This window comes from Centruroides vittatus, unplaced genomic scaffold (assembly GCF_030686945.1).
Source record: "Centruroides vittatus isolate TY-2023 unplaced genomic scaffold, ASM3068694v2 contig_361, whole genome shotgun sequence".
Taxonomy (NCBI): Eukaryota; Metazoa; Arthropoda; class Arachnida; order Scorpiones; family Buthidae; genus Centruroides; species Centruroides vittatus.
Genome location: NW_027122185.1, coordinates 1,864,297 through 1,881,489, shown reverse-complemented (window position 1 = coordinate 1,881,489; position 17,193 = coordinate 1,864,297). Strand labels below are relative to the sequence as shown.

At 32.5% G+C, this 17,193-nt stretch overlaps 1 protein-coding gene and 1 pseudogene across 2 annotated transcripts in view; both read left to right on the top strand.

The window, feature by feature from the left end:
* Positions 1 to 17,193, top strand: part of LOC136975017 (baculoviral IAP repeat-containing protein 7-like) — a 98,654-nt gene that overhangs the window by 22,682 nt on the left and 58,779 nt on the right. The window lies entirely within an intron of this gene.
* LOC136975026 (uncharacterized) lies at positions 1,295 to 2,271 on the top strand (annotated as a pseudogene).

Sequence of the window (17,193 nt, the reverse complement as noted above, 5' to 3'; positions counted from 1 at the left end):
ATCTGATTCATTCTTTTACCATGTTATACGAGCCTCTTCTAGCGCGTTATACGAACACGATCGCAATTTTTCCGCCGTATTATACGAATCCATCTTATATGAACTTGTGTTATAGGGGAGTCTACTGTACATTAATACCAAAAGTTAATATCGAATATATTTGCCCCATGCAGTAAACATGCAATAAAAGAATCATTATTATATTTAAGCTATACAATATTAAATATAGATCGTTTCAATAAACACATGCATTTAAATTTTATCATTTTAAAGATGCCAGTCAATTACGTCTTGTATTCTTTTTTTTCCCCTCCTTCTTTCTTTCTTTCTGTCCTTCTCCTCCGGTTTATATGGAAATTCTGTTCTTCTTCTGTCTGGTGTTTATGGGTGCGTTCGACTTAACGAACGAGTTAATGGGTGCGTTTATGGGTGCGTTCGACTTAACGAGTTAAACGCGTTAGTAACGAATCGTTCGAAAAGTAGTAGTCTTGCTCAGCGCGCATGCTCGTTAATAATAACGTATCGAACTAAACTATAGTGACTATAGAGTCCGAGCGCAAGTTACTCGCGCGCCGCCCTGGTGGCAAATATTTACATAACATATAGGAGTTCGCTAAAGAATGCATATGCGTTATATCTGAGACATTTCGAAAACCGTACCTAGTTCAGTAAATCGCTTATTGTTTTTTAATTTGTATTTGAGTTATAATATTAAAAATGGGTAAATCAAATGTAAATTGTTGTGTTTGGACGTTCTAATACACTAGCAAACACGCAACATGTAACGCCGAAAGTTTCATTTTATTGTTTTCTGGCAGGTCTACACCTTAAACAGAAGCGCCAAATTTGGATAAATTTTGCTAAAAGACAAAAGGAAGAAATACAAAATTTATTGTTAATTTTTAAAAAATTGACACGAATAATTTTATAAAAATATCCTTGTAAATTTAGTAAAAATGGATCACAGTGGCTACCCTCTAAATCAGCGCGGATATGCAGTATGCATTTTATAGATGGGGAAAAAAGTGAAGATCCAAGATGTCCAAATTATAATCCAACAATCTATCCCGAAAAAAAGAAGCAATGAAGAAAATTGTCGACACGAACAGTCAATGAAGAGATATAAACACCTAATGAACAGAAGGAATATTTTATTTGAAGAAGCAGGAAGACACCTTTGATGTAGCAATTGAAAACAATTTTTTAGACCCTAAACAAAAACAAAAACGTGATTTTGGAACTCAAACAGAGGTTACAAACGAACGGTTTGGAGACTTAAAAATTTTTTATTTGCATGACTAGTAACAATGTTTCTGAAACTCAAGTTTCCCATATTAAAATGATTTCAAAAGAATGTGGAGAAAATCATAGGTCATGTCATTTTAGTGGTGTAGCAAATTTTCATGATGATCAATTTTTAAAAGATCTAATATCAGTAAGATTCGATGTTTTCAATTTACTTTTAGACACGCTTCCAAACAGTCCTGTTAGAATTTATGAATTGTCTTGGGAAAATAAGTTACTAATTTTTCTAATGAAGTTAAAGTTGGGTTTGTGCTATTCAGCATTAGGTGCATTGTTTGGAATTCATAGAACCACCATTAAAACATAGTTTTTACAAATTTTAGAAATTATTTTTGTTGCAACACAAGATTGGATTATTTGGCTAACAAAATTATCTATTAAGGCTACATTACCTCAATCATTTAAAGAAAATTATCCCGAAACAAGAGTAATCATCGATTGTACAGAAATTAAAACTGAGAAGCCATCATCAGTTCAACATCAAATTCAGTTTTATTCCTACTATAAATCTGCTTGTACTGTAAAATATTTAATTGGAATTGCCCCATCAGGACATAACTTTTCTTTCTAGTGGGTATGGAGGAAGAAGTACAGATTCGTTTATAACAAATGATTGTGATATTCTACAAAAACTGGAGGAGGGAGATATTGTTATAGCTGATAGAGGGTTTCCTCAAATTAAATTGGGTGTCGAAAATAAAAATTTATTTTAATTATGCCTCCTTTTTCAAAACCAAATCAAAATCAGTTTAGTGCTAATGAAATGGACGAAACATACAAAATTGCTCGTGTAAGAATTCACGTTGAGAGAACCATTGGTAGAATTAAAATTTTTGAAATATTGAACTGTAGATTACCCATTTCACTTCTTCCATATGTAGATAAAATAATGTTTGTTTGTGCAGTATTAGTAAATCTGCAGCCACCAATTATAAATGAGTGAAATTTTTTTATTGTGAAAACACTGAAACTTAATACTATTTACAATTGCAGGTAAATAATAATTAAAGTAGAACATTTGCATCTTCTCTAATAGTGAATAAATGAACGTCTCATTTTTTTCCACTTTAAGTATTACATTTTGTACAGTACATCATTATAGATAAATAAATAAGAAAATTGAATATTTGTTACATATAAAGCTAATTGGATTTGTGTATAATATATGCTATTTTCTTTTAAATAAAGTTTAGAACTTTTAAACTCTAAATATTTTACAAATATCTCATTTGTCTCGAAATCAACAATTTTTTAAAAAATCTTTACACGTGTAAGGGCGTTTAATTTCGAGTAAGCTAAACTAAAACTAAAAGCTAAATTAAAAAACAATAAGCGATTTACTGAACTAGGTACGGTTTTCGAAATGTCTCAGATATAACGCATATGCACTCTTTAGCGAACTCCTATGTGTTATGTAAATATTTGCCACCAGGGCGGCGCGCGAGTAACTTGCGCTGGGACTCTATAGGAACGTGACTATAGAAACGTGTTAGCTGAATGACCTTGGTCCAAACAGTTTTTACTAAGCCATTTTGTTAAAACTCGTTTTGTCTAGTTAAAACTAGTTTTAACTCAAATTCATTTTTGACTAGCAGTAAATTCTAGTTATAACAATGACATCCAGTAAAAACTAGTTTCAACTAGTTAAAACGCGTTTTCACTAAAAACGGGTTTTTACTGTAACATATCGAACACCGAAATATTTTAATATAATTTACTGATAAAATTAACTTTTACGAAAAATATTGCAGAACAATTTTTAATTTGATCATCGCTTTAATATAAACAGTTTTTGAAAAATTTGGGTTAATAATATTTTAAAATCTGATATATTTTGATTTTCTTTTTAAAATTTGATTCATTTATCATGAATCTATAATTTGTATTAGATAAATCAAATTTTAGCGTCAAATTCCCCTAAGATGGGGTTGTACATGTCCCAGAAGTTTTTCTAATAAAATCGCTAGTTATTTTAAATAAATTTTAAAATATTTTCATTGATTTATAATTGAAAGTTTCATAGAAACTTGACACTATTCTGAAAAATTATATTTCTGACAAATTCTGTATTGGAACTTGTTTGAATATCTTACGGCATATTTGAGTAATATAAATGATATTGTATTGTATAATTATTATGCCTTTGTGTCTTTTCTATCGTAATTTAAAATTTATTTTGTACACTAGTACTTTTTATATATTAATAGAACTTATTTTACTACAAAATATCTGCATTCATATTTTCCAGTAAAATAAGTCATCAGTAAAATCATCGCCGGCTATCAGAAATATATCCTTTCATTCACGGGTGTCTGCCCTGGGGGCAACATGTCAGCCACTCCACTGAATCAGGCCTTCTAACCAAATGCCAGGCCAAGGGGTTTGGAAGTCAAAATCTTATAATTTTCGAAAGAAGTGTCGGAAAATTCTATTTTCTCCTTACTCAATGGTACGGTAAATTACGTGATATAATTGATTTAAGCAATAATTATGATAAAGGAGAAGTACTGCATATCCGTTTTACCTCCGTAGAAAAATTGTACTGACCGCTTGTGCTTTTATATCCTTACTGTAAAATCTTTACATAAACTGAAAAAAAGTGTAAAAAATACTTAGAAAAACGGAAGATTATAACATAAGTTATGAAATTATATTTAAAAATTAGCTTTAATAATTCCCTTATAAAAAGATTTCGCTTTCTGCGGTTTCAATTACTTGCATTCAACCGCGATCCGAAAATATTAAAAACAAAATTCTAGAAATAAACAATGCAGCACAATGAAATCTTGGAACATAAATTTAAATCATAGTTTTACAGAAAACTCCCGAAAACGAACTGCCTCAGTAAAACAACAGTTTGTGTCTGGCATAAACGCTTTAAAGGCGATACAGTAGTTGAAGTTGAAATTCGCTCCTGTTCGTAGACCTTCAGAAGAAACTTTTATCACTGTCGGCTCTCAGATACACACGTAGCGTAAGGCTTTATCAGTTAAAATCGATAATTTGAATATTGTTTAACTGATGAGACCTTAAATAAGAGTAGGAAAAAGTTCTTTTTAACACAAAAGGAACCTAAAATTGTGCTGTTAGTTAATATGTTGGAATTTGAAGATGTTCATAATACAAAGTGAGATAGTTCTGTATTTATATTAATTTGAATAGGTGCGAATGTAGAGATATAAAATATGTTTAAAGTCTTTATATATACATTCTATTTCGTGATATTTTTAAAAGATAATGATATGAGAAAATTGATATGACATAAATTAGAATTCACTTTTCAAAATTTGAATTACGAATGACTAATTGCTATAAACGAAACTTTCCTGAATACAATAATGCCCAAGGCAGAGAATTTTTAAAAATCAGATTTCTAAATTTTCAGTTTTTTCTCTCTTCGAATATGGTTAATTCTAGGGTTTGTGAAACGGAATCCCGGGTTCCTATGATTTCGGTTGTTTTTTTTAACCCGGAAAATATCCCGGGAAATTTTTCTCATCCGGGAAACTGCAAATTTCTTAAAAGTTCATTTTTTTCGTATTTTGTGTTGAGGTTGAGGAAATTTTGCAAATAGAAGGTATAATTAACTCATAAACTGTCAGAATACATTTGTATTTATTAGTTTTAAACCTACTCATTAGTTTTTTAAATTTTTGTTTATTATGGCATGTCATAAATGGACAATAATCAATAAGTAGCTTATTTGTGGCAGGACTCTGAAAATTCTTTACCTGTAATAACTGGAATAATTGTGCTTATACTGTCATAATTTTTAACCATACCCCATGGTTTCAATAACTGCATTATGCCAGATTGAGCAAATTGGACAAACGAGTACGAAGTCTGCAAGAATGAAGTTTTTCTTCGTAAACCTGATTATTAAAGACAAACGAACTGCCGAATTATCGGGCTATAAGCTTGATGTTTCTATTAAAGCAGATGAGATAAAAAACTGTCTTTATGTGTCTAGAAAAACACATAACATATATCTTCTTTTAAATGCATTAAATACAATTCCAATCACATCTACTAAATCGGAAAGGGCATTCTCGGTAGCGGGGCTTTGCATTACTAAAATAAGAACCAAATTGAGTAATCGGAGTATTGACCATCTTTGCTTTTTAAAATCTTATTATAAAAATTTACAATAATATTTTGTATTATGTTTTATTTAAAAAATGAAAATTGCCTTTTAAGTTAGAAGTTTGATCTGTGTTTTTTTTTTTTTTTTTTTTTTTTAATTTTGAACTCAATTCAAAGCATTTTTGTTGTTGAATGCAGTTTTCAGCAAACTTTAATAACTTTTTTCTATTAGTGAAAATTTCTACGTAATTGAAAGGTAATTTTTAATATATATCTTACACAGCATTATTAATATGATTTTGGAGGTTGCAGAAGGTATTAAATTACTTTCAAAAAATGAAAAATAATTATATCATTTTGTATATCTTAAAAATAATTCATTCCATCGTGGGATTTTCCGGGATTCCAGGAAATCGTTCACTTTTTTCCAAAATTTCGGGACGAGCAAAAGACCAGGAAATGAGAAAACCCTGGTTAATTCTAGCTGTGTTTTCGTTTGATAATAAAATAAATTATTTATTAAATCCAAATTTCTGATGTACTTTTTGTGATAAAAGATTCATTTTTGTCAAGATGTGAATTCTTAAATTAATTTTAACCTTTTTAATACTAAAAGTTAAAATTCTAAGTGAATGTTAAAAATTTTGATATTATATTTAACGTTTTATGCCTATTTATTATTTTAATAAATTTAAATACTATAATGATAAGCAGTTACAATGTGTGTAGTATATTTAAGTTAATATAGTCACACCCAGTTATTACGTTATCGATTTAGGCAAAGTAGATTTAAGGTCTCGTGACGAGAGAATATGTATTTCAATGGTAACGAATTTCGTTAATACAAAGTGTCAGTTTTTAAGTCCCTTCTACTTTTTAGTAACTGTTATGTGTTTTAAAGTTTTAAACAATTTAATTCTGTTTTTGTTTTTCTCGTTTCGAACAGGATGTTTAATAGTTCCGTTCGGCCTGGGCGGTGTTGGTTGGTGGACCCGGCTCGTTTTTCTCTTTCACGCTGATGTCATGAAGTCTCTTGTAGCCTTTGGGCCCGTCCCATGTCTTGTTGCGGCCGGGGAGGAAAGGCTCCGGGCAGGGCCGGATTAACCCACTTTGGCGCCTAGACATTTTCTTCTTACCGGGCCCCCTCCCTCTCCCACAAGAAATAGAGCGCACAAAAAATATAAAACAATAAATAAAACAAAACTAAATAATGTGAAAAACTAAAACAAATCTTAAATTTTTATTAATTAAAAATATTTAATAACAACAATAAATTTTAGTTTTTATAGAAAAGTTTGAACAGTTTATTTATAAATTTAAAAAATGAAATTTATTTTATTAAAGGTCTAACAAAAGTTGTTATACAATAACAATATTAGCTTAAAATATTAACTGTTTAATTTAACCTTTTTGGTTAATATTTAAATAATATAATATTTTACCCATGAAAGGTAAATTGAATAATGAAAAAGATAATTTAAATAAAAGCCAAGATAGTTTTTTAAAAGTAAGTATATAACTATGAATAAACTTTATTTAAAAATTCAGAAAAGTAAACTATTTTATTTACAAATCTTTTCAAAATGAACAGTTTGAACGGGCCCTTCAAAAACGGGCCTTCAAAACCAGACCCTAGACATTTGTCTCATTTGTCTATGCGATGATCCGGCCTGGCTCCAGGTCTCATTCGTGTTAAACGTCAATTCTCGGAAGCTTCATCTACTCGGCGTCTCTTTGGTGGAAGTGGACGTTCGGAAGGTTTATCTACTCGGAGTCTCATTGATGGGTGTGAACTCTCGGAAGCATTGTCTTGCGCCGTTTTGCCGGTTTCCTTTTCTTTTTGTTTTCTTGTAATTGTTTTGCTCTTTCCACCGCGAAAGTAGTTACCTTCTCTACCTCCTCTCGAAGTTCTGTTGACAACTCCGCCCCAAGGGTAGGACAAGTAGTTCAGGGTGCGGAAGTTTATTGTGGAGCTCTGAATACGCCGAATAGCGTGCTTGATTGCCACTTCATCCATATGGTGTGTTCCCCTATCCGGTGGCCTGTCTGGTTCCCCTTCGAACTGCTCGAAATCCTGTACCCGCCAAAATGGAACAGTTCTGCATAAGAAAATATAAGGAAAATGATCTTAATATTCTGGGGAGCTCATATCAATTTTATGCAATAATTTTCAATTTAATTTTAAGGAAATAGTAAGTGTAGTCGTTCATATTACATAAGGATGAGGTAACATTTTATGGTTGATAAAAGAAGTTTTCGAAAGATACTATTCGTTATTTCTCACCTTGTTCGGGTCTCAACAAAATTTCGTATTCTCGCGGGATGAATGGACACCATTACCGTTAAAATTTTCTCTTTTAGCATTCGCTCCAACATTTTTGAGTGTAGGATCAAGCAATCTCCCGTTTCTATGATATGTTCAATATCGCTGGTTACACTACAGGGTATCGATTCCCAGAGAAAATGTCTTTCCCACCCACGAACTTCGATTTTTGCTCGGAAATGACCAGCGTCTTTCCAGGTTCCTACGATCCCAACGACTATGAATAATTGGAAGGAAGAATTTTCGTTTTCAGTTTTCACGGCTTGGATGATGAAATGATGCTGGTAGCAATGAAGACGAGTCGTCCAAATCATGGCCTGAGTTAGTTCTAATCCAATAATGTTCATTTGAACTGAGTGGTGTTCGAGGGAGAGCATGCCGAGGTGTTTTTCTTCGATGTGTGAGATTACCTGTTGGTGCATTCCTTCCCATTGACAAGTGGAATCCAATGATGGGCATGAGCAGCTTCTGTATTCGCAATACCGTTCGTGGGCTTCCCTCTCTGGAAAAACTCTGGTTTCTGGACATCCGTTAAATCCGAATTTACATGGCAAGGCGATTATTTCCGATAATCGTTCCAGCGCAAGATTTCTACAACTTCCCATATTCACGCGGCAGTGCGGGCATTGCTGTACTTGAGATTTACATCTGGAACAAATCGTATGCCCTTCGGAGCACTGAAAGATGGGTCGGATCAAATAATCATAACATACTGGGCATACAAATACTGCTCTTACAGCCAGGTTTGTTGTAGGATTGGAGGTGGATGCTTGCTCTGTGTTCGATGCCTCAGTGGATGTTGATGTTCGTCGCTCCTCCATTGTGTTCTGGTTCTAAACAAAGAAAAAAGAAAGTTGAGTCTCGATTCTCTAACTGACAGAAATTATATATAAATTGTGTTATATTCGTTCGGAGGTACGAGATTTCTCCGCGCGATTTTTACAAACGCCTCATTTGAGTAGGAATAGTTTTGACTCCGACGGGAAATGTAACAGATTTTTCCCATATGGGCAAGGTCAGCATCTTGTTGAATGAAATTTCGGGAACAAACTCGGTCCAACTGTCGCTGGCATTAGTTCAATTAATTCCAGTGGGATCGACTTTGATCTCTCCTTAAGATTGAGAGGATATCTAAATGCCGGTCTCTTTTTCTTCGAGCAACACGATTGTTTGCGACATCTCCAACCAATCGACAGTGCTATCACAATGATAGTAATAGGGCGACAAGAATTAAACCTCATGTCACAAGGGGGACGATTCAAACCATTTGGTGGCTTGAACAGGATCTGTTTTGACGTATTCTGTCTTGAGTGAGTTTCGAAGCATTCGTCCAGAGAATTCCAATGACCAGTCTCGTTCTTGGTTCGGAGAATGTTCGATGTAGTATTTCCATGGATATATTCTCGCAAAATCTTAGTTTCCGTAAGACTGAGATTATTCGTTATTGCATGTATAACGTAGTGGTTTCGGATTGCAACAATGAAAGTAGTTCTTGATTGGAAATGAGACGTTAGACGTGTACCAGGTATAACATCGATACAAGTCATAGTAGTTTAAAGATCCCTGTGTGGTTTCACTTGACCATCCTGACCTCCCATTCTATAACCAAATTGAATGGCGACTGAATGGAGTATATCCAGGTTCCTTCTTCGTCGATTCGACGAAACATCGGTTCTCGGTATATGGTAGCCTTCTTCTTGCATAATTTGTTGACCGCTGACTCGTCTGTTATGAACAATGCGTATTCGTATGATTGATATGGGAGTTTCCAAACTGCTACTTCTTGCCTCAAATAGTTGTCAATTTGGCTGTACAATTATGTAGATCGTGAGCTTCCAACAACATATAGAGTGGTCAGCCTCCTGACAAGGCGATATACAAGTAATTGATTTGATAAATAAGCGAACGTCCTTGACATGGGAAAATATCAATACAAATAAAAATATCCTTGGTGGGTGATTAACGGAAATTTTGCGAAAACTCTAAGAGTTGGTGGAAGTGCTACCGCAGTAGTAGTAATTCATTGGTAATATTTGAAGACGTTGTCTTCATTTAGCATTTCAATCAATGAGATTCCTCCTGGCAGGTATTTGTACCGTACATAACCTTTCGTTATACTTTAAACATTGAAAATTCGCAATTAACATGCTTTCGGAATGGAACCTCACATATCTGGATAACTTGTGAGATTATTATTACATATATATCTATATAGCAAATATATCAAATACACGAATTAACTTTCATTTCCTTCGATATCGTAATATAAAATAATAATGTAATATTCTAAATTAAAAAGCATTTTAACTACACGGAACGTATCTACCGTGTTATAGGGGGATTTACCCCCTATAACACGATAGATACGTTCCGTGTTATATGAATTCCGTGACGTACGAGTCACTTAGATTTTACAAATACATGAGCCGGGCACTCGTGCAGTTTAGGGAGTACGGCTGTTTGAAAGGTTTTGTCCAATAAAAGTAATCGATTCTAGACTAATTTGACTCGAACATTTCCAAAACACGTATAATTTTTTGGGAGTAATCTATATATATTATGCTATAAACAAAATATTGTAGGAATAACCGAGTGCGCACCGTTCGAAGACGTCATTGCTTAAGCTTGTTTTCGTCGCGGAGCGATTCATCGAACGGCGGACGCGTGTTTCCCGATAAGCTATTCTTTCTGCGGAAAATTTGCCGAACTTTGGAGACATCATTAGGGGAGAGCGGGGCTAAAAGTTTCCGGGGTAAGTTGTTCCGATTGAAATAGCTCCACAAGGGAAAAAAATATATATAATTAGTAAATATGTCATGAAATCGAACGTTTCTGCGCACCGACGGCAGCTATCTTAATCAGGCCAGTGACGTCCGGTACATTGGAAAGAGAGCCTGTACGTCGCTGATCCACATAAGTAAATATTTTCGTGTTTGATATTTTTGGTATATCTGGAGAATTTAAATAATTAGCGATTAATTGTTTGGTATTTTTATTCAAAAATATATCGAGTATCTTGATATACTACGCTAAAACTGTATATGTCTCGTAACCTAATCTAGTAGTTGCTGTTTTGAACCCATGTGTTATCGGGGCTAGATGTTCCCTTCTTTGGGGGCATGTTGTGACCTTAGGAACAACTTGCCCCAGTTCATCTGTAGCGGTAATGCAGTAAAAATAATGTTTTTTTCCTTTTGCAGTATGCGGACTTATATTCGAAAAACAACACGGGGTTCTGTATCTCGGGAGTTGATGCAAAGAGCTGCAGATGCAGTTATTAAAGATGGTTAAAAAATAAAAACTGTTGCCAGAGAATTAGATATTTGTCATATGACGTTATATAGATTTGTGAAGAAGTTGAAATCTGGAGTAGAAAACGCTGCGATTGGCTACAAAAAAGTAAGATTGGTCTTTATTGAAGAACAGGAGTTAGCAGAGTATTTGTTAAATGTAAGCTTTACATCGACGAAAGACAAAGCTTGGATCAGCCAGGGTCATCGGGAGTTGTAAATTTGCCTGCAACTTCCGGTGTTATACAAGAACTTGGAAAGGATGTTCCTTTCTCCCCTTTTCTTTAAGTAAAAGTTATAAATGTTAAAACATAAAAATGTTTTCTTTATAATAAATTTAAGAAAAATAACTAATTATTGATAAGATATTATTGATTAGTCTTTAAATACATACTTAGTTAAATAAATTATTGGTTTTTTTTTTACATATTACACCTTCCATAGATCTTGTAACAACTTGCCCCACCCTGTTAACTACTAGCCCCGAACCGGGGTAAGTTGTTACTTTCCGAGGTTTAAGGTATTGTATTATTAATTATAAAAAAACTTACAAAAAATCAACTCCAAAAACTGTATTTATAGCAAAGTTAGATATATTACTAAATTTTAATCTCTTAATACTTATGCTAGAATTATGTTTCCTTAACAAAATATAAGGCTGATTAAAAAACGGAACTTGTAGCCCCGCTCTCCCCTAATAGAAATATAATTTTTATGGCCGTTGAATAAGAAATGTTTTTAGTAGGTCCGCTGCTCGTTTAAACTCGACGGTTTGTGCAATGTCCACTATTGACATTGCACAAACCTGCATTGCACAAACCATTCGACCAATCCTGTCGAGACACGAGTCGGCCATGATAATCTGATTCATTCTTTTACCATGTTATACGAGCCTCTTCTAGCGCGTTATACGAACACGATCGCAATTTTTCCGCCGTATTATACGAATCCATCTTATATGAACTTGTGTTATAGGGGAGTCTACTGTATATTAATACCAAAAGTTAATATCGAATATATTTGCCCCATGCAGTAAACATGCAATAAAAGAATCATTATTATATTTAAGCAATACAATATTAAAATATAAATCGTTTCAATAAACACATGCATTTAAATTTTATCATTTTAAAGATACGAGTCAATTACGTCTTGTATTCTTTTTTTCTTTTTTTTTCCTTTTTCTTCTTCTTCTTCTGTCTGGTGTTTATACGTCTTATATTCTTCGGTCATTCAGCTAATATGTTTTCTCACGATTAATCCTATTGGGTCAGAACTTATTACCTCATGTCTACAAGCACCAATGACATTTTGCCAAGTTTAATTTTCACTCCATAGCATTTATGTTTTATAATTATTTATTTTAATTAAAAATATCTAAAATATATTTCATAAAATGTTTTTAAATTATAAAACAATAAAATGAATTTTACTGTGAAATTAAATTTTGGTAAATATTTATTTCGTAGTATTGGTATTCCACGAAATTAATATAGAAATTTATTAATTTCTTAACATTATGTACATATTAATAGTGATTTTCAACCGGGGTGCGACAGCGTACTAATTTTTTTTTTATTATAACTTTGCTCTATAGGCACTAGAGGGCGCTCATTATGAGTTCCATTAAGCAAGGTCTGTACAAGAAGGTCAGGACACTGCGAAATGAAGCTGAACAACGAATAATTTAATGTGAGCTCACGTATACATCTTAAAGACAGTACCTATAGAAAAATACATAATATACACTATCCTCACATAGTTTAGAATGTTCAGTTGGCTGCCACTTATCCCGTCTGCAGTTCTGCACCCATTTCGCTTTTTTTTGCTTATCTGCAGGAAATCTAAACAATCGAAGGTCGGTAGACTTATTTTTACAATTAGGTGCCACAGAATAACCCATTGTTTAACGTTTTGAGTACGTATATACGTAATAATAGTCGACTCACGCAGGAACCACGTGTGGTGATCTCTATCGATATGCCCCAACATGGCCGCTGCCGCATAGAATCACAGGAGCGGGTCCTGACCTTCTTATACAGACCTTGCCATTAAGCTCACAATATGGAGTACGAGTAGTGAGGCACGAGCTGAACCAACGAGGTAGAATGTACTATATAGAACGGCTGTAGCAACACCCTGTTGTAAAAAAATTGAATACACGTACAAGAATACGATATCTTTTTTTTAGTCAAATGGCAGTGCTATTTGTGTTGTGTAAAGGCAAAGAGCTACAATATTCTACCAGGTTGCGTGAAAGCGTACAAATGAAAGGAAGAGTTTTAACCCTTAACTTAGGTGCCAGTCAAAATAAACCCACTTTTTTTAATTTTTAAAGTAAATAATTAGAAATTTCTTTTTTTAATCTTTTATTTAAACGTTTCTAAACAAGACAAAATATTCTGTAGCGATAAGTTAAATGCTTTTCTAAACAATCTTCATTTTACTTTTCCGGCTGTTTTATATACATAAAAAGAGAAAATATTGGAATCGTGTCAAATTCTCAAAGTTTTGTAAATCTCCAGGTTTTGAGAGCTCCTAATCCCAAAAAAGTCTAAAAAAAATAATGGAAAAAATATTCTGTGTATATGTCTGTTGACGTCCATAAGAAACGAAATTTGGCATAATAGCTTCTGTATAAGTAGCATCATAGCTTCTTAACATTAAAGGGGTGGAGAGACAGTGGGGTGCCATGTGTCATATCTCGAGAAAAGTCGGACTTAATGATGTTATTGTTATTAACATTTACAATTTTTTTAAACTCATCACTAACCTCAAAATTAAGCCTTTAGCCATTCGATGATAATTAAAAATATAAAAAGTTATAAGTAAAGGTTTTTCTTTCTAGTAGTGATATTAGTGGTATTTATCATGTTTTTCTTAATTATTCTCAATTAACAGGGACCGAGATTAAAACAGTTCACTTTATTTCGCCTATTTAACAATGCCTTTCGGATTGGTAATGTTCCAATTCCTCTTCAGGCTCGCGACTTCAATATCTAAGATTGCTGTCAACAACATAACGAACAAAAGGTTAGTTTATGTTAATATCCAGAATGATGCATATAGTGCACAATTTGTTCACATCCTAATGTTGCATTTTTACATATCACTCTCATTCACTTACTGGTACGTTTTTCTTTGTCTAGTTTTGATGGGTAAATGTAACACTTCTTCCACTTCTCACAATTATTAGCTCTTTATTACCTCAGAAGAACTTTCACTTCGACAATGTGGTTCATAACACGATAAAGATCACGATCTAGTTTTTCATTGCAAATGTTATCACAAACAAACTATAACTATAATAAAAACACAAGAACAGTACTTCTAATTTGCAAAAAAAAAAAAAAAAAAAAAAAGCACTGTCCGAAAAAATTTACAACGTAGTGAGTATAGTACGGATCAGACTGATCTGAGTACATTATAAATAAACAATCATATGGCTGAGAGTAAAGCCCTTCAAGACTTGGATTTCCGTTTCCTAAACTGTTACTATTAAGTCCTCCATTTTGTTCTAAAATACCATCACGTGTATTATTGGTAACACCTATTTGTAATAAAATATTTAATGTAAGGGGAACTACTCCACTTATTGTAAAAATAAGTTGTATGTTTCGATTAAGTAAAGACCTTGTACGCACAACGGATTGAACATGGATATGGTGAGAACTATACCTTGTTTTAATTCAGTTTTGTTAGATATTTAGTGTAATATTTTAAATAGTGTATCATTTAGTTGACTGATGAGTTGACTTTTTGCCCGAAACGTGCAAATGGCACGTATTAACTAAATGGAGATGGAAATAAAGCCAAGTGTTTACTTTAAAATTCAATCTCAATCTTGAGTTCCTAGTCCAACAAATTCACAAAACACGGTTTCAAAGACAATATAAAATATTAGAATATTTTTGAAATTTTCAACTTAGTTTCGATTAATCGCCAAATATCGTCCCTCTTTTGTATTTTTTTTTAAATGTCAAACTATAGTTTTTTTTGGAATAAAGAACAAAATCATCGCCGGTTATCAAAAATATATCCTTTCATTCACGGGTGTCCGCTATGGGGAAAACTTAACAACCACTCCACTGGATCAGGCTTTCTATCCGAATCCCAAGCCAAGGGGTATGGAATTTGGAACCTTATGATTAATTTTCGCAAGGAGTGTCGGAAAATTCTATTTTCTCCTCAGTCAGTGGTACGGTAAATTACATGATATAATCCCGATTAGCTTGATTTAAGCAACAATTAATATAAAGGGGAAGCACTGTATATCCCTTTTATTTCCTAAGAAAAACTATAGTGACCGCTGGGACTTTTATACTATCCTCACTATAAAATCTTTATATAAACTGAAAAATAAAATGTAAAATATACGTAGAAAAACAAAAGATTATAAAAAGTTATAAAATTATATTTAAAAATTAACTTTATTAATTCCCTTATAAAAAGATTTTGCTTTCTGCGATTTCAGTTGTCTGTGTTCAACCGCGATCCAAAAATAAAATTCCAGAAATATACACTGAAATCTTGGAACATAAATTTGGAATAATAGTCTTACGGAAAGCTTCCTAAGAAGAAGTCGTCAGCAAAACAACAGTTTGTGTCTGGCATAAACGCTTTAAAAACGATACAGTAGTTGAAGTTAAAATTCGTTCCTGTTGTTCGTAGATCTTCAGAACTAACTTTTTATGTTTGAATTTGAAGACGTTCATAATACAAAGTGAGATAGTTTATATTAATTTGAATAGATGTGAATGTAGAAATATAAAATATATCTGGAGTCTTTGTATATACTTTCTATTTTAAGATATTTTTGAAAAATAATGATATAAGAAAATTGATATGGCATAAATTAGAATTCACTTTTCAAAATTTGGATTACGAATGACTAATTGCTATAAAGGAAACTTTCCTGAATACAATAATGTCCAAGGCAGAGAGAATTTTTTAAAAACAGATTTCTAAATTTTCAGGTTTTTCTCTCTTCGAATATGGTTAATTCTAAGGTTTGTCAAACGGGATACCGGGATTTCGGTTGTTTTTTTAATCCGGGAAATTCTTCTCATCCCGGGAAATCCCGCAAATTTCTTAAAAGTTCATTTTTTTTCGTATTTTGTGTTGAGGTTGAGGAAATTTTGCAAACAGAAAGTATAATTAACTCATAAACTGTCAGAATACATTTGTATTTATTAGTTTTAAACCTACTTATTAGTTTTTTTTTTAAATTTTTGCTCGTTATGACACGTCACAAATGAACAATAATTAATACGTAACTTATTTGTGGCAGGACTCTAAAAATTCTTTACTTGTCAGAACTATCTGGAATTAATAAAATAATGTAGAAGATAAAACTTCGAAAAAAAACTCTTATCTTAAAAACCGATGGAGTCAAATAAAATCAGTCTTTTACTTATTTGTACTATATATTAGTACACGGAAAATTAATCTCCACTCTTTTCTGACATACGGAGGCTAGAAATTTCACAGAACTCTAATCAGTTTAAAAACAAACTCGAGTAAAACTAAAAAATCTAAGGCAAACAGGTAAATTCTGAATGAGAAAAATGTTTGTAATGTAACATGAATAAATAGCCTCCGTATGTCAGAAAACAGTGGAGATTAATTTTCCGTGTACTAATATATAGTACAAATAAGTAAAAGACTATCTGGAATAATTGTCCTTATACTGTCATAATTTTTAACCATGCCTCGTGGCTTCAATAACTGCATTATGCCAGTTTGTGCAAATTGGGCAAGGATACAAACGAGTACGAAGTATGCAATTATGAAGTTTTTCTTCATAAACCTGATTATTAACCTTTTTAATACTAAAAGATAAAATTCTAAGTGAGTGTTTAAAATTTTGATATTATATTTAACGTTTTATGCCTATTTATTATTTTAATAAATTTAAATACTATAATGATAAGCAGTTACAATGCGTTTAGTATATTTAAGTTAATATAGTTACACACCGTTATTACGTTATCGATTTAGGTGTAGAAGATTTACGGTACCGTGGAAGAGAGAGAATAAGCATTTCAGTGGTAACGAATTCGGTTAATACGAATTTCGTTAACACAAAGTACCAGTTATTCTTACTCTGTAGTAATGGGGTTTGATTGTATAAACTGTATATATATATTACTAAAATTGTAAGAGTAAAAAAATGTATATAAATTACAATAT